Genomic DNA, 16,059 nt, shown 5'->3' with positions numbered 1-16,059 from the left:
AAGCTCTCTCACCTTTATCAACTCAAGGTTCTGGCTGCTGCCTCTCTCTCTCTCTCTAGTCTCATCTCTATCTCCCAACCCAGCCCCATGGTCCCTCTTTCAGGTCTTTGAACGAGCCTTGCTCCCTCCCGCACTGGGCTACTTCTCCCCCATATTTCTCCTATCCCACCTCCAACTCCTGTTTACCTCCCCCAGGACGTGTGCCCTGACTGCACTCCAAGTCAGGATCCTTTGCTCTATATGATTTTGTGAGCCTGGGCTTTTCTGCCAAAGCAACGAACTCAACTGAAATCATATCTCCTATTTACTCTATACACTTTGTATGGCTGTTTCCTTGATTCTGTTGACCCCACTAGATTCTAACCTCTGGAGAGGGCGACCTTGGTTGTCCTTTTTGATTTTGTCCCCATGGCACTGCATTCTGCACATCGTGAATATGCAATATTTATTCACTGAATGACTTTATCTTTTTTGTATAGAAAGCCCAGTATGTGCATTTGCAGGTGCAGAAATTGAGGCTCAGAAAGATAATGTATCTTTAGTGAGCACTCGATACTGTCAACAAACACAAACCCTAGTTTTTAAATTTCCATATCATTACTGTACCTAGTGCCCAACACGCGCGTGCACGCGCGCGCGCACACACACACACACACACACACATTTTCCCTGATGTGAAAGATGAGGAATGCTTTAATAATCTGGCACTGCATCTGGAGAAGACAGACAGAAATCCAAGTCCATCTTGCACCTGCTACTAATTGGATTGTCTATGGGAATATTCTTGATGAGCCTCTATGTTCGATGCTCTGGAACACAGAATGAGCGTGCCAGTTGCTACGCTGTTGTCTCTAGGCAGCACACCCACCCTTTTATACTGTTTCCTTGGTGTTGAGCTACTGCTTGGCCCATGACACCGGTCTTGGAAGCTGGCTTCATTTCACCATCTGCCACAAGGGGGTGCTTGATACAGGCTGGAAGACTGGGGGAGCCCCCTGACCGCATTCTTCCAGGTCCGTTGTTTCTGGTTTTGCTTCCTGTGTTTGTGTGTATCCCTAAAGCAATGGCTCTTCACCCAGAAGTAAGCAGTCTCTTCCAGTTGTCAGTGTTTCCCACCCTCATTACCTGTCTGCCCCTTGAGACGCCCACACTAACTGACCAGCTCTCTCTGCTCAGACATCTGAGTCCTGCTCGGCAGCCTTCCTCCTCTGAACTTCTTTTTTTAAATGTTTATTTATTTTGAGAGAGAGAGCAGGGAAGGGACAGAGAGAGAGAGAGAGAGACAGGGAGAGAGAGACAGAATTCCAAGTAGGCTCTCAGCACAGAGTCTGATGGGAGGCTCCACCCCACCAACCCTGAGATCATGACCTGAGCCAATACTAAGAATGGGAGGCTTAACGGACTGAGCCACCCAGGTGCCCCCTCCTCCGAACTCTAAGTGTTAATAATTCCAACTTCTTCATTTGTTCCTGTTTTGTCTTTCCAGGTCCTCAAAACATGGTTAACAATTAGTATATTCATTTTCCTCTCTTAAAATAACCAACATGGCTTCTATCTCCTAATCAGACCCCTACTGATGATGTGGACATCAATGAAATCTATCACACAAAAGTTTTCACAATTTAATGATACTATGTAAAAAAAGAGGGTTCCTAAATTATAACATGTAGCATAGCTGTTAATTTTAATCTTGTAGAATAAGATCTAGTCATCGCATATGAACCCAGAAAACAGCACTACGATCTCTTGTGAATGCTACTGGAAGGAATATTTTGTCTCAGTGCATAAAGAAAACTTGTCATAACGACGGCCATTCACAAATGAGGATGACCCTCTATGAGGTCTTGCTTTTTCCATCAGTGAAGAAATCCAAACCAAGGATAGTTATAACTTTATAGCTTCCATTCGTATCGTGTAAGAACTGACATGTGTATGGGGCGCCTGGGTGGCGCAGTCGGTTAAGCGTCCGACTTCAGCCAGGTCACGATCTCGCGGTCCGTGAGTTCGAGCCCCGCGTTGGGCTCTGGGCTGACGGCTCGGAGCCTGGAGCCTCTTTCTGATTCTGTGTCTCCCTCTCTCTCTGCCCCTCCCCCGTTCATGCTCTGTCTCTCTCTGTCCCAAAAATAAATTAAAAACGTTGAAAAAAAAATTAAAAAAAGAACTGACACGTGTATATGTGCATGTTTCTGTGTGTGTTCACGAATTCCACCAACAACTCATCTTTAATGCCTACTATGTGTATTCCTTTGTAAGGCAATTGAAATAGTGAAAAGAACACACGTTATACCCAGAAGCAGCATGTGGTGGTGGAGATAGAACAAAACATGGAAACACAATGCAGTGGGTTAAGGGTATGGGAGCTGAGCACACATTGTTAGGAGACCACACAGAAGAGGCATCTACCCCTAGGAATGAGCAGAAGGCAGCCTGGCCAGTAGCTTTGCAGTCAGCAGACTAAGAATAAAGGATAAAGTATGGGTGTGGGGGGGTTGAGGGGAGGTGAGTGGGGCCACAGGAGGAAATGAGCAATGATTGATGGCCCAAAGAAGAAAAAGAGAAAGAAGTGTGGTCTGTATTCTTGTGTTTATTTCCTTCTTCCTGGTGAGCATGAACGGATTCCACTGTGCCTCATGGAACAGCTCGCCCAGGTTGTGGCAATGAGGATAATAAGCACACCAGAGTCTGATTTGAACTTGGGCAGGAAAGAAGCATTCTAATCTTCCTACTTCTGCCTTTTCCTCTTATTAGAGGAAGTCGGGAGGAATTGCATAATTAGAGATGCAAAAGCACAAGAAATTGTCTGCTTTGAAAAAAAGGTACCTGTGATGATCCCAAATTTATAACTGAGGCCACTGGAGCTTGAAGAGGCTTTGGACTCCCTGGGGTTAGACACCTTGTCCCCATGTAAGGAGAGGAGCCCCTCCAATCGCTGTGTGGCTGGAATTGTGTGCATGTTTCTGAAAACATTTTTGATTGTTTTGTAAGGCCTTCAAATTTTCGTTCTTAGTGTTTCTTGTTTCTGTTATTATGGGTTCATTTTTTTTCTTATTTTGCAGAAAAGCCTGGGGAAATTTCAGATTCCGGAGAAGTGGCTTGGATATCGCTCCCACCAACACATCCAGATTGTCGAAAGTAATAGGCAACAGTCACATTTCAGGATCCAGACAGATTTTCAGAAGCAGGGCAACCCCTTCTTGTGTAGCAGGTAAGGCTCAGAAGAAACCTTTTAAGCAGTAGAATAAAGACCCTGGAGGAATATTCGAGATGTAGCATAGTCATTTCTGCAACAGTAGAATGCCAAATCACTGTATTTCCAGCATTATTTAAACGTCCAAGTAAATACGTACTCAACACCTTCAACTCATCTGTTGGGCAGTCTTCATCTCTGAATTCTATCTAATTTTTCATCATTTCCCCATTGGATTCACCCAAGAATGATAATGATCTCACCAGGATCTGGTTGTGGGTCAGAGGAAACCAGGCCAAACAACGATCTCACCCTTCCTAGTATTAGTTGCCTTTTTCAAAAAATCTTAAAATGTATCTGCTGGAAGCAAAGAGATCCTGATGTTTTTGACCACTGCTGTCTCAAGGGTTAAATAACAGGTTACTGTCAGTGTCAAGAACATTCAATGTCAGACAGGCAGTGACGTTAGAAAACCCCGAGCTGGTGATGTGTGGTCATAAAGGCAAGTAGCAGGAGTGTGGTTCTCATGGAAGGGCTGTTTCCAGCCACAGGCCAGGGTTGGGCTGGCCAGAGGGAAAATTCTGATGTCAGTGAAAACTGAGGTAAAGGTTTGGAAATATGTGGTGACAGGGCAAGAAGCCAGGTACTCCAAATTGGATGTGGAATTGCTCAAATATTGTCAGGAACATCAAACGTTCTGTCTGAGAGAAGTAAATGTTAAAAACCCTCACCCCCCACGGGACCTCTCTTAGAGAATGGGCAGGATTGTCTCCATGTGGGAATTATGTAGTCCCATCTCTGGAGAGAACAGATATGCAGAGACAGGAGACCAAGAAATGAACAGACGTACTCTTAATGTGGGTCAAGGCTGAGGTTAAATGGGCAAGTAATAGTTGTTCAGCAAGGAAAGGTCCGGTACACTCAGTAAATTTGTGACACGCACACATACAAAAACACAAATATAAACACATGCACATATACATACAGAACATATGCATACAAATGTGCACGTAATTATTTGCGTGTGCATGTAGAATAAAGCATACACATAAACCTAGCCGTGGACACACGTGTACATGAATATGCACACACACACACACAGAAATATGCATGTCCATATACACGTGCATGTATGCACACATATATACTCATACATACATCTATGTATTTAGTAAAGTCAAAGATGGTTTTACAAATCAAATAATTGACTAATTCCCTGTCGTTTACAAGTGTTCTCAGATACATTATCTCATTGACACAGACAACAGGATTAAAGTACTATGGTCACCAAATCCTCTTTCCGTGGGTTATAGAATGCACGGCACAAAGCTCGCCAAGCTGACCGGTACCAGGGGCGATTTCTATTGCAAGGTTCAACAGCCAGAGTAATGTCCTCAGATGATTAGGAAAACAAAACTGGGCACAGGACAGAGAACATATGATCACACCAGAAAAGCCAAACATGCCGTCAGGTCCAAAGAAGGAATGTATTATCTGGAAACAGAAGTTATAAGAGAGATAAACAAAGAACAGGGAGAAAGGAACAGGTCAAAAAGGCAGGCCGAGAAAAGATGATTCATTCCATGTTCTGTCCGGAACTGGGACCTGTTGGCCACCTACCACCCTATTTTATCAATTGCCAGCTACATAATTTGTGTGTGCATTGATCTGAGCTAAAGATCCGGGGCTTGGGACACGCAGTGTTTCTCTTCATTTATTCTAAGTCGGAACAAGGTTTACTAATATTGGTTTCATATTGCGATGAGCTTTATGAGTCAAAAGTGACATACGTAATTACAAATAACTCCAACCGCCAGCCAATTTCTATTAGAATTTGAGGCTTCAGATATTTTGCTTTGAATGAAAAGGGGGCCACCTTAGTTTTAAGTATGGCTGAATTACAGCAAGGTGCTCTTACTGAAGCTGTGGAAAGACAGAGATATATCACTCTTAGAAATAGCCATAGCTCATTAACTATTGAAACTTATATTACTGGTAAAATGCATGCTGTACATCATCAGCCTGAAATAAAAACTCTTCTTGGGAACTAGGTTGGATAAATCATTTATCAGGAAAAATGAGTCATTTTGAAAAGAAAAAGTCACCTCTTATCTAACACCTATACTTTATTAGCTGAATGTCAAAATGGAACCATGCAAGGTAAGAGTGGAGTGGGTTATGGGAGACAGCTCCACCAACATCTCCATTTGGGAAAAAAAAAACAAGGAAAATTCTAAAAAGTTCAGATGAGTGCCTAAGGTAACCTATAAGGTTAATGGAGTATCACAGACTATAGTGAAACGATTCTAAGTTTAAGCTAACTGCTTCTGACAATTAATGTGAGGAAAGAACTGTTCTTAGAATTTAGGATCATTGACTTATTTGAGTCTTATGCAAATCCCTAGTAGAAAACATCCTCACCAGCCATTTAAACATCCGTCAGGTTGTAGGCCACACCAAAATTTAACATTGTCGGGTACACCTCCCGAGGTTGCATAATTTTTATTGATAATGAATCTCCTGCTTTCTTCCAGTACCCACCCCCTTCAGAAACTCCACACCTAAGCCAACCACATTTTTGATGTGCTATATCATCAAGGTGTTGTTTGCACACCTGTGCTCACCTTTAACAAGCCATATGCCTGTCAGCCAGCTCATCTCTCAGAGACTGGAGTGTTTTTTCTCTATAAAACAGAGTTTCTTTCCTACCTTCTTCAAAGGACTATTACAAAGAGCCAACACAATGATGAGAAAATGCATTGCGGCTTTCAGCTGCAAATAACTTTAGCTTTTAAAAAATTGCTCTAAAGCATATATACTAAAAATTTGCAAATACGTCAAAGCAAAGAAATTGGAGGAAGGGAGAATGCATTTTACTATTGAATTTAAGTTAGAAATTACGGTGGCCTAATGCTGGGAACTCAAAGAAACAAATGGACATTATATACACTCTATACATCATATGTATACATTAAGAAACTTGTAATCAAGTGGATAGATTTAAAAATGAGAAAGAATTTAATCTCCTGATTTCTTGGTTAGATCAGAGCAAGAGAACAAGTTAGAGAATAGAAATTGAGGTGCACTTTAGATACTGAGGTTTATGTGAACATAGGATACCTCAGTTAAAATACCCGGGAGATTGACATGATGAGTTGATGAGTTTGTGCTAACAACCAGTGATGAGTGATACCAGCCCAAGAATGAGAACAGAAACTACTAGAGCCACAGCAATTTTGGACTGTCTACCTAGCTAAGCAGGATTCCTTAAGTATTTCAAGTCCACAGGAGTGGGTTTCCAGCACCCTTGCATGTAGGATGAGCCTGTGAGCCTGGCCAGGATTGATTGGACAAGTGGGCAGCCATTCTGGGCTATGCCAGAGTCTTTTCCCTTAAGAATGAGGAGTAGATCTTGGGGCACCCGGGTGGCTCAGTCGGTTGAGCGTCCGACTTTGGCTCGGGTCATGGTCTTGCGGTTCATGGGTTCGGGCCCCGTGTCCGGCTCTGTGCTAACAAACAGCTCAGAGCCTGGAGCCTCCTTCGGATTCTGTGTCTCTCTCTCTCTCTCCCCCCCTCCCCTGCTCATGCCCTGCCTCTCTCTGTCTCTAAAAATAAATAAATGTTAAAAAAAAATTAAAGAATGAGGAGCGGATCCAAAGAGAAAGTCAGATGTTCAGTGTGGCTGGATGTGTAAAAAGGATAAGCTAAGGAGCTGTGAATGCCAATTTCTTCTGCACGAACTGCAATCAGTGAAAGAGAATAAATCATATATAAAAAGAGAAATGGGAAAGAAATGGAGGGAGAATGATACACAATTAGGCTTCCAACATGAATTCATTTTCTGGTTCCAGGTCCGTCCTGGGTATCGACTGACATTCTGTCTTGAAAGATGAATTCTCTTAAGCCTACATCCCTGCCTTGTCTTGGTATTATTCCCTTCCCTTCTCTATTTATTTATTTACTTTTTGTTTCTTTTAATTTCTTTTGTTTTCACCCAGGAAACCAAAGTAGTATTTCATATTAATTTGCAGCCAGAAAAGGGAGTAATAATAGAAGAAAGAAAGTGATCATCCAGAAAGTGTATATCAAGTGAGGAACAAATATGAGAGCCACAAAATAAACCAATATCAAGGGCCCAGCAGAGGAAAAGGTGCTTCCAAGAAGACTGAATAAGAGCACAACTGGGGCACCCAGTTGGCTCCGTTGGTTGAGCATCCGACTCCTGATTTTGGCTCAGGTCATGATCTCACGGTTCATGAGTCTGAAACCAGAATTGAGCTCCCACTAAGAATACAGAGCCTGCTTGGGATTCTCTCTCTCTCTTTCTCTCTCTCTCCCCCTCTCTCTCTGCCCCTCCCCTGCTTGCACTGTCTCTCAAAAAATAAATAAATAAACTTAAAAAAGAAAGAAAGTGAGCAGAATTCTAGAGATCTACTGTACAGATGGTGCCTAAACATTAACTCGTATGTTTTAAATTTTGCTAACAGGATATATCTTATGCTAAATTTTCTTATCACCTACACAAAAAATTTCTTATCACAAATAAGCTGCTGCTGCTGCTGCTAATGATAAAGAGGGCAGGAGGAAATTTCTAGAGATGATGGACGTATAAGTTGTAGTGACAGTTTCATGGGTGTTTACTTATGGACAACCTCATCAAGTGGTATACACTGAATACATACAGCTTTTCTATATGTAAACCAAAAAAAGTGACCAGGACTTGGAGGAAAAACCAAGAGGAGAGAAGCATCCTCGACCACAGCCACAGCTAATGAGGAAGATAATAATCCAGCCTCTGGTGCCCGGTTGCACACCAGCTCCCCCACCGAAATCGTTTTAGTCAGACCGTCCCACTTAAAACAATAAGTGTACGTAATATAAATGAAATAATTATGCAGAAAAAAACCCAAGTACCACAACTATGGTATGAAATCCATTAATTCAGTAAATATTTATAGAGTTTTTTTTTTTTTTCTGTGTGCAAATCTCTAAGGCTAAAGCTACTGAGCTGTGAGAGGAAGCCTGGAGATTTTTTCTCTTAACACTTAGTTTTTGTCTTTAAGATTTTTCAATCTAGTAGAACAAAATCTGATTAGGCACATCCAAAGGAGAATGTAAGCATAAGTATAAGCAAAATGTCTGTAGGAGCCCAGAGGGAGTTAATTCTAACAGAAGATCAAGGAAGTCTTCACAGAGAGGGTGTCATGTTAAATGTCCTGAAGATACCAGACAATAAAAAAACAGGAAGATTCTTCAAGGCTGTGTGAACAGATGGTATAAAAAGCAGAGAAGAATACAAATTTCTTGGCAATGAGTCTGCTCCATCCAGAGTCTTAGGTGTTGAAGTAGGAGCAATGTGAAAAGAGACAAAACAGAGATTTCAGAGTTTTATTCAGGGATTTGAATATCAGGCTAAGAAGGCTGAAGTTTACTCTTTAGGTAGGATAAAGGACAGCAATTTCCTCTCAGCTTGGGTCCTGCTGCTTATTAGTCTCTAAGTTTGCATTTATCCTTTGGCAGCCGATTCGTGACTCATTCCCGAGTATATTCTCCATTAAATAAGACTAAGTCCCATCTATGGGGTCCTGTGTCATTCCAGGCAGTTAACAAGACTAGATCCCTCAACAGCATATTCACTACCTTTCCTGAGCACCTGCTCTGTGACAGGCAATGTACTGGGTTTGGGGGACATAGCACTGAATATGAAAATGTCAGAGTTGCCAAGGAGACAGCTACACAAATAAACTCAGCACATATTTGCAATCTGTGTCCTCAGTAGAAGGAAGTCAGATGCCTGAGTCAGGAGACAGAGGAATACTGGGAGAATCTGGACAGGATCACAGAGGTTGTGGAAGTTGAACCCCTTAAAAAATCTAAGTGGATTAAGTACGAGGAGTAATGCATGTGAGGAAGATGTGGGGGTGGCAAATGTTTCATAAGTCAAGGCGAAGGCTAATTTGGGGGCTAGAGAGGGGATGCACTTGGTATCAAAGGATTCCCACAGATGTGCTGGGATCAGATCTCTGAAGCCCACGGGCTGACTGTGCCTCAGAGCCTCTAATTTTCTAAAGAGATGTTCCTCTGAATTTGGCATCTGACAGGCCCCCTTTGTGACATGTCTTTATAATTAGGTGCCAGGAAAAATTTTAGGTAGGTGTCTTCCTTCCTGATAATCAGAATTATTTAGCCAACTTTACTTTTTGCCATGGTAACCAAGAAATTTCGAGACTAATTTGGTGCCTGGCTCGTCCTCTCGGGCAGTGCATTTTATTATTCCTGTTTTCCAAAGACCTGATTTCTGTTTGAATTGGCATTAATCTGTTTTATATATCATATTAGAACATGCTAGGTATTTTTCAGTCCCCTCTCTGACTCTGAACTTTGTTTTGTATTGACCCAAACCCCTAACAACACATGTCTTCAATACCCCCTCACAATTCCCTCATGCCCATGAGTTAATGTCCATGGTTTCGTTGTCTCTTTGTGCACATCCATCATGCTTGTTAGACTTCTGATCTTAATAAAAACGGAGCAAGGACCCTTACTCGGGGCTCTTGTCTCCTCCTTGACATTAGCCTCTCTCGCATTTTAATCCTGCATCCACTCTCTTGCTGGACAAGAGAGAACTCCAGACCCAGAGTCTACGACACTGTTGGCGCCATTTTATAATAAGAACACTAAAAGCGTACGTAAATTGTCTCATAAAGACATACACCCTCTGTGTGTATGTGTGTGTATGTGTGTGTGTGCGCGTGCGTGTGTGTGCGTGCATGTGCATGTGAGAGAGATCAAGAGAGTATTACATATTGAAAATTTTTTGACTTAAAATATGATTTCCTTTGTCTGTTTTAGTTGGGTCTGGCTCTGAGGAGGAAGAAATCATGGATCTTCTGGAAAGAACATGGTCTTTGGACTTCACTCACTTGTAAAGAGTTTGGGACCTTGGTCAAGTTACATAAGCTTTTGTGTCTTCTCTGTTTCCTTCTCTCTAACTGGTAAGGAATGCCCAAAGGTTTATTGTGAGGATTAATGTGGTAATATATGCAAAATGTTGAACATTGTTTTTAATCCATAGGAAGTGCTCAGTAAGTAATACTTTAAGCAATAATTTATGGGGAAAAAGTGAACTCGATGGACAGCAGATATTATCAGAAAAAATAAGTGGAAGAACTACAAGAAAGATATGGTAACTCTCCTAGAATAATCTTAAAAGGACATACCGAATTTTTTGAGGAAGTGACATGCATTATGCAGTCAATAGTAACGTTTTGTCATATGTCTTAAGTTAAATCACAAATCAAAATTATGTCCAGGAGAAGGGATTTTGTGGCCAATATTAGAAGAGAGATATGATTCCAGGAAGAGGTTTAATTTTAATTTCATCTTTTTAAACTATGTTCATCAAGGGCTTCCTGACTCTAATCTTTCTAACCCCTAATGTATGGCTCCCACACTGAAACAAGAATCATCTTTCGAAATAAGTTATTTCACTACCTGCACAAGTAACATCATTGGTTCTCTATTATTTACTACATAAAATCCAAAACTTGTATCATTCATCCAAGGCCTTTCAAAATGTGGGATCAAGGTACTTTTCCAATTTTGTTTTATCACACTACTTACCATGACCCATGGCCACTAGATGTACAGAGTTTAATTGGCATTTTCTGAACTTGAGGCGCATAGCTCAGGGCTTACCCAAATATGTGTGTGTGTGTGTGTGTGTGTGTGTGTGTGTGTGTGTGTGTGGTGTAGTAGGTACATAACATAACCCTTTTTAAAAAAATTTTTTTCATGTTTATTTATTTTTGAGAGAGAGAGACAGCGTGCTAACAGGGGAGCGGCAGAGAGAGAGGGAGACACAGAATCTGAGGCAGGCTCCAGGCTCTGAGCTGTCAGTACAGAGCCCAACGTGGGGCTCAAACCCATGAACCATGAGATCATTGACCTGAGCTGAAGTCAGATGCTCAACTGACTGAGCCAACCCAGGCACCCCAACATATAACCCGTTATTGAGGGGAAAAAGCTTATATTTTGAACCACTGTACATTTGCCCATGATGTCCCCAAGGTCAGCAATCAGCCTCAATATCTGACATCATCGTCTCTGGGCAGCCTTGCCAGGGCGCCTTGTACAAGGAGCAACTTGGCTATAATGAAGAGCTGCAGGTTCTGTGTCTATGGCTTTTGCAGGTCCTTATACTGCATGATACTAATTAAGTACGTGTCCTGTGTCTCCAGCTGACTACCATATCTTTCTAATGTACTTCAAGACACATTTTCTATTGTAACCTGAGGTAGATTAAAAAGAATCATACCAAGAACTGCTGAATTCAATTAAAATAAAGTGAATTGGAGATTTAAACTAGAAAAAGATTTTGAAAAAACAATTGACCTTCAACAACACAGGTTTGAACTGCATCACTCCACTTATACATGGATGTTTTTCCCAATAAGTACAGTTCAGTCTTGCAAAAGTATTTCCTTGTCCTTATAATTTTCTTATAATACATACAATATACAGAATGTGTGTTAATTGACTGTTTACGGTCTTGATAAGGCTTCTGGTCAACAGGAAGCTATTAGAAGTTGAGTTTTCGGAGAGTCAAAAGTTACATGTGGATTTTCAACAGTGTGGGGCACTGATGCCCCAAACCCTCATGTTGTTCAAGGGTAGATTTTAACCCAATCCTTTCTTCTTTCAACATATGAAAACAATAAAAACCAAAAACTTAAACCAAACTAAACCCAAAACTGAATCCTAGAGAGATTCAGTGCCAAGATTACTGAATGCATTTTAGAATCAAAGATTCTTGACTTCAGAGCAGGGTTTGCAACAATTTTCTGCGGCACAGTTGAGACCCACCTGCAGATGCGCTCAGCAAAGGTGCCTGTAGTACGCGCTTCTCTCCCTCCTTCCCATTTGTTGAGTCTGTTCTCCCCTGTTATCCTCGACACTCAGAGCCCACACTGGCTCCTGTTGTCCTTTGAAAAATAATAAGAGAACTTTGCGTGCCTTCTATACTTCAGGTACTGATTCAAGACTTTTCTTTATGGTGGGTTTTGTTTGTCTTGTAACTAAACAAATGCTTGATACAGGTACTCTTACATTAGTATTTTCATCCAATGATGGGAATGGAATAGATACTTAAAACAGTCTTAGTCTTAAAAGGACTTTTACTCCACTCATTCATAACTCACTCAACGAACGTCCTCCAACTGCCTAAAAGTACACAGGTAGCATTAACCTGTTCAGAGGATCTCCAAGAAGAGTGAGGAGGAAAGAGATTCTTAATCATAAGGTTTCCTGGGAAGGCATGGTGGTGGTATTCACAGGGCGTGCTTGTCACCAAGAGGAAGAAAGATTGATGCCAAGGCAATGGTCTTCCCAGTTCCCATACAGCAGACCTTACAAGGTCCCAACTCTGAAATCGCTCAGCCCATCCCCTCAGCCACAGGATGGGCAAGAAGTAAGAAGCAGCATCTTCTAAGGGTGGGTTTGAAAGCCTATCTGCTTTCACAGCTCCCATGATTCAGCGGAAGCCTTATCCTATGCTATTTCTCTATGTTTTCCCAGACAACAGGAATGCATTTGTAAATTACTATTCTTTTAATAACAAATCATAAATAGGTATTCTTCTTCCTCAGAAATATCAGCCACTTTCCTAATGTTTAATGCCAGACATAAGGGATTTAATCTATGCCCTTCTCAGAGCATGTCAAATGCAACTAAATTATAATGTCCTTAGAACACAGTGTATTGGATTTCAAGATAAAGCAGATCCTAGTAAATATTAATCTTTTCAAATTGATAGAATGAAATATTAAACTATTTAAAAAAGAATTTTAATGTGGAAATTAAATCTTTGTTAATATTTCTAGCATTCGAGCATTGAGGACCCAGGTGACAGGATGATTATTCAAAGGTTACAGCTTATCTCATGGAGCTGCTGATACGTTAAATTGTTAGTCTTTTCTGCAGAATTATGTAGAAAGCATTTCTCCAAGTGAAACAAGAAAAATCAGTTGGTCAACTGAGATCAACGACACTCGTTTATAAGTCCCCCGACTTTGCTTTTTTTTAAAAAATGAAGTTGTATCTGATTATTCTGTGATGCTTATAACATTGTAGTTTCTCAATCCATGATTTTAGGGGGGGAAAGTTATCTAATTAAATGAATGCTATTTCTCAGTAATATATTATGGTCACCATAGTTTCCCATGCAAAAACATACTTCAAGTATGTATGTACCAAGAAAATTCTAGTGGGAACAGTGACACAGATTATCTAAATGTCTTGAAAAAGCTGGGGTACCTGCTATGGCGTCACATAAAATGTAAAAGAGTTAAGGGGAGGAAATTCCCCCAGGATTATAAGATTAATGTCCTGGCTCTGCCCCTTCCATTCCATGTTAACCTTGGATAAGTCAGTTTCATATAAAATGAGGACAAAGATACTTTCTGATTTACCTAACACGGTTGTTATAAAAATCAGATAATGTAATACACAGAGAAAGATGGCGCAACATCAAGTAAAGAAAAAAATACAAAATCTAGAAGAATATCAGATACCAGATATTCCTTGTAGTAAGACTGCTTACAAATCAAAATATCCATGGAGATAAAAAAAATAGGGTAATTTTAAAAACTTATTTCCTGACTACAAGTGTATGTATTTTATCACCAGAAGAGTAATAACACATTTCATTTAGTTTTTCTATTTAAAATTCAAAGTCATCTTTCCAAAGCCAGTCCACTTTTACACACATGCACTTCCACTGGTTTTAATTAAAATTAGATTTTGTATTCGTCTGTCTCTGCACTGAGTGAATAATTATTTTTAATTAGAGAATCAGGAAATGCAATGTATTTTAGATGTGCTCTCTTCCAAATTTGGCTAGTATGCTGATATTTAATTAATGCAGATAATAATTTTAGCAGACCCTAACAACTTATTAAAGCAAATAATTATTTACTGTGTGTTTTCTTTATGCCAGGTTAGCCTTTATTTTAGGTGCTTCATGGGGTTCAGAGTTGCATAACACAAAGAAACTGCCCCCAGAAATCTCAGTGAAGACTTTGATTCAGGATTTCTTATCTTTTCAATAAAATATATGCATGATATGTTAAAATGAAATCACATACCATTAAAGGAGATGTACAGATTAGAGACTAGCAGAACCAAGAATAGTAAACACATGCATCGTAGTGTGTGTATTTATTTGATATCTGCATAGGGATAACCTGTAACATTGAAGGAAGATAGAAAGATGTGGACTTTCCTCAGTTTCTGCCCCTGACCTAAAATCACAGGATGTACATCCCAACAAACAGAAGTATTTCCTGTATACTGCTTAGGCTTTGCTACACAAGATATCCCATCTTCTGGACTAGTCCATGGCATTCACCTCTCATTAAATCAGTGTCTTCCACTGGAAAGGACCATGTAGGTTAGTGATGCCGCACTGATTTTTTGAAGAGTGGTTATGTGGAATCCCCAGAGGAAAAGTACAGCAGGGGAGGACCAGACAAGAAAAACACCATGGCAAATGACCCTGGATGAATGCTTCATGGGTGTTCAGGAAGAGCCAAGGCTCAGGTTGCCCTTCTCCTTCAGAACCAAGTGGACAATTCCATCAAGATCCATGAAAACCATGGCTGGAAATAAGGACAATAAATGGACTGGAAATCATCTGTGATTCTCCTCTTTGTTATGACTGACACATCACATCAATAAACTAGTCCTGTAAACTCTGGCTTCAGAATATGTCCTGTATTCTGTCACCATTATCTACCCGGCTACCATGCCAAGAGGTAGCTCCTATCATTTCTATTGTTTATCTCCTAAAGCTTGTGTTAAAGTTGCTCCTACAATCCATGATCTTCCTTAACCACTATGAACTTTCTAAATTCCAAGCTAATCATGGCATACCCCTACTAAATTTTTCTCCCAAATTCCCATGACAAATATAGTGACATTGAAACATCTTACAGTGGTTGTTTCTAATGCCCCTTATGACCTTCTCTTGGCTCTGACCAAATGTCTCATTAATCTCCCTCTTACATAGTCTCCTCCAGCCACACAGATGTTAACTTTGCTCCTTTAAAAGAACAACCTCTTCTGCCTCACCACACTTGTGCCCAATGGTCATGGGCCAGATTTTCCCACGTCATCTCCCAACACCTCTCAGTTTACATTTACTCCGTCAGAGAGGCTTCCTCCTCACATGCTATGTGAAGTCCCCGGTGCTCACAAATCCCATTATTTCCTATTGAAATGCTTTTGGGTTAATTATTTGATGATGATGATGATTTCAGTATCTGAAATCATTTCTATTTATTTATTTATTTTGTCTTCTTCAAGATAAAGGAAGGTGCATAGAGACTTATAGTTATTATGTATCTCAGTTTTCGCTTCCATTCAATTACTCATTGACAAAAAGAGCTAAAATAAATGTATCACCTCTAATAACAGTGGTTCTAAGAAATACCGACTGCTTCTGCATATTTGGTTGGACCATTCGTTGGCAGGACAGTTACTATCCCTCGGAGGAATACCCACAGCCTTGCAGATGAAGGGAGTGACAGGCCTGACATCCTGAAGAAGGCTAGCTCTAGAATGAGACTCAAAACCAGACCCCCAAGCCCTAGGTTTCTTGCCTGGACAGAGGAAAAGTGGAAACAGGTTTCTTGCCTGGACAGAGGAAACAGCGTTGTTTCCTGAAAGTGCATTAAAAGTGCAGAAGTTAAAAAGAAAGTAGGAAATGTGAGTAGTTCAAAGATCTTGAATTTAATTCTCTTTGGAAGTCTCCAGCTAATTTTGTGGGATTTCTTTTCTTCCCTAGTATATCTTCGGTTATCTTTTTTTTTTTA

The 16,059-nt window shown here is 40.6% G+C and overlaps 1 long non-coding RNA gene across 1 annotated transcript; it reads left to right on the top strand.

The window, feature by feature from the left end:
• The first annotated feature begins 881 nt into the window (after positions 1–881).
• LOC131495115 (uncharacterized) lies at positions 882–14,264 on the top strand. The gene is made up of 4 exons (XR_009253775.1): positions 882–1,013; positions 3,057–3,205; positions 10,040–10,182; positions 14,184–14,264. It is a non-coding gene; the product is annotated as an uncharacterized LOC131495115 (long non-coding RNA).
• Positions 14,265–16,059: the final 1,795 nt, after the last annotated feature.

Source organism: Neofelis nebulosa, chromosome 14 (genome assembly GCF_028018385.1).
Source record: "Neofelis nebulosa isolate mNeoNeb1 chromosome 14, mNeoNeb1.pri, whole genome shotgun sequence".
NCBI classification, from domain to species: Eukaryota; Metazoa; Chordata; class Mammalia; order Carnivora; family Felidae; genus Neofelis; species Neofelis nebulosa.
This window is presented reverse-complemented; position numbering and strand designations above follow the sequence as displayed.